This window comes from Stegodyphus dumicola, chromosome 5, assembly GCF_044657685.1.
Source record: "Stegodyphus dumicola isolate Sdum_Otavi_A_Nest chromosome 5, ASM4465768v1".
Taxonomy (NCBI): domain Eukaryota; kingdom Metazoa; phylum Arthropoda; class Arachnida; order Araneae; family Eresidae; genus Stegodyphus; species Stegodyphus dumicola.
In genome coordinates this window covers 94,243,553-94,245,788 of record NC_140772.1, presented here as the reverse complement: position 1 = coordinate 94,245,788, position 2,236 = coordinate 94,243,553, and the positions used below count along the sequence as shown (strand labels likewise).

At 29.9% G+C, this 2,236-nt stretch overlaps 1 pseudogene; it reads right to left on the bottom strand.

The window, feature by feature from the left end:
* Nucleotides 1–206: 206 nt before the first annotated feature.
* LOC118200337 (small nucleolar RNA U3) lies at nt 207–401 on the bottom strand (annotated as a pseudogene).
* Between the last annotated feature and the right edge of the window lie 1,835 nt (nt 402–2,236).

Below are 2,236 nucleotides of genomic sequence, written 5' to 3'. Positions count from 1 at the left end.
ACTTCTGGAATGTTCTCTGACTTTCATTTCTTCATTTCTCTACCTTAAATTTGCCGTTTTATTTTTTAAACTCCAAGCGATTAGTGTTTTTATTATTTGCTTTAAAAATTTATATACTAAGCTATAAACAAGTTTTTCCAATTATACATCTAAAGAAATAAGTAATTATAAATTACATTAACGATTAAATATCACAATACTGGCACAGCACTGTGCAGCTTCATCCCCATTAGGATCGAAAACTGATGGTTCCAAGTAATCCCATCCGTCTTCCCCTACTGAGTCCGCTTTACACTCAAGAGGAGATCCCTTCTCACATCATCGTGGTTGGGATTTTTGCGAAGTTGAGGGAGTGAACTCGCTAATAATACTATAGAAATGATCCTATGAAGTATGATTTTTCCGTCTTCTCCTACTACCAATCTTCATGAAAAACATTTTGTTTTTCAGCATTTCATCATGCCCACATATAAAACAAATTACAAACACAAATGCCACATTACATGCCACATATACAAACACAAATGACTTCTCCGGAAATCAAACCCGGCTCGATGATATATCAGACAGCATCATTAGCTACTACGCCGATCTAAGAGCTGCTTAGTTTTTACAAAATCAGAAAAGCAAAACGAAAAGGTATGAAGGAACAGTATCACAGCAGTATAGTTCCTGTTGTAATGCCAATGGTTTTAATGCGTGCATCAACTCAATGGGACTGCGTCTATCAACTCAGTGGGACTTTTCATAGCGCGGTATTTATATTTTCATTTATCTACATTATTATACGGGACGAATCTCATCAATCAAAATAAGCTATACAAAACAATGAGATGCCTAATCTATGACAAATGCCAACAGAGACATTATCAGGAGTTCTGGAAGAAACGCTCATATTACGATGGATGCTACGTCGAAAGTGATTAGGTACTAATTTTTTGAGTTTCAAAGAAAACTGTTGTACAAGCATTTTTCACGTAGTTTTTGAAATGAAATGTGTTAGAAAATTTCATGACGAGATGAAAGCAGTTACACTGGTTAGAAGTTATTGCAACATATGATGAAGCACATACATATCATATCTGTCTCATTTATTTAATATCTCGGTAAAATTGCTTCTCAAACTTAAAAAAAATATTCACATAACTTGCAGAATGCATCATTAAATTATTCAGGATGTTTATTTAGAACTCTTAGTAGCGCAAAAACTCCATAGTAGGAAAATTAATATCCGACTAATTAAGTTCCAATTTATTTATCCATCTAGTATAGCATTTATTACTATGTTTTCCTTTAGGCTACATAATTCTAAGAATTTATATTTCATATTCAGAGCACTTCGCCATTTTCAGTTGTTAGCAATAATATTATGTACATACAATTTATCTAGAAGAAGCAAAATACTTTTCATCATAAATTCTGTCTAAACTTCGTATTTACACATTTTATTAATTATTAAGTATTACATGCTACTCAGCTTTAAATGATTTCCTTTCCTAACTAATTCTTTGTATTTCATTACTTCTGTCATTAAAGTGGCATTTATTTCAATGTTAACCAATTCTTTTAACTAATCATTTCTCATTTCACCACGAGTAACGGACTAAATAAATGTGAAACGAGTAAAAGTAAAGAAAATAAAAGGTGTCAGTGTAAAGAAAGTAGAAAGGTAAATGTGAAATAAAAAAGAAATATATAAAAACATAAGTAAAACCAAACAGAAAAATATAAAAAACAAATTAGAAACAATGAAAAGACTTTAATTTAAGAAAGTATTGTCTTTAGTTTAAAAGACGAAATTTATTAACGATATCAATTTACCTCCATTTTAATTTTACCTTTATTGGAAATGACATCACCTTTTTAGTAAATACAAATCTCATATTTAAATGTTAATACATTTACTGCATATGATAAATTTATCCAAATAAATAAATGCTAAATCTGCTTAATTTTTCATAAACGCATAAATGCTAAATCTGCTTAAACTTCTTAATTGAATAAGTACAATCAAGACTGCTTTGCTAAATCTTCATAAATGCTAAATCTGCTTAAACTTCTTAATTGAATAAGTACAATCAAGACTGCTTTGCTAAATCTTCATAAATGCATGGATGCTAAATCTGTTCAAACTTCTTAATGGAATAAGTAAAATCAAAACTGAAATAAAACTATTTCTGATTTTCTTTCAGATGCATAAAAATAGAAGCCCATTTAATTTTTTGAAACCAATGTA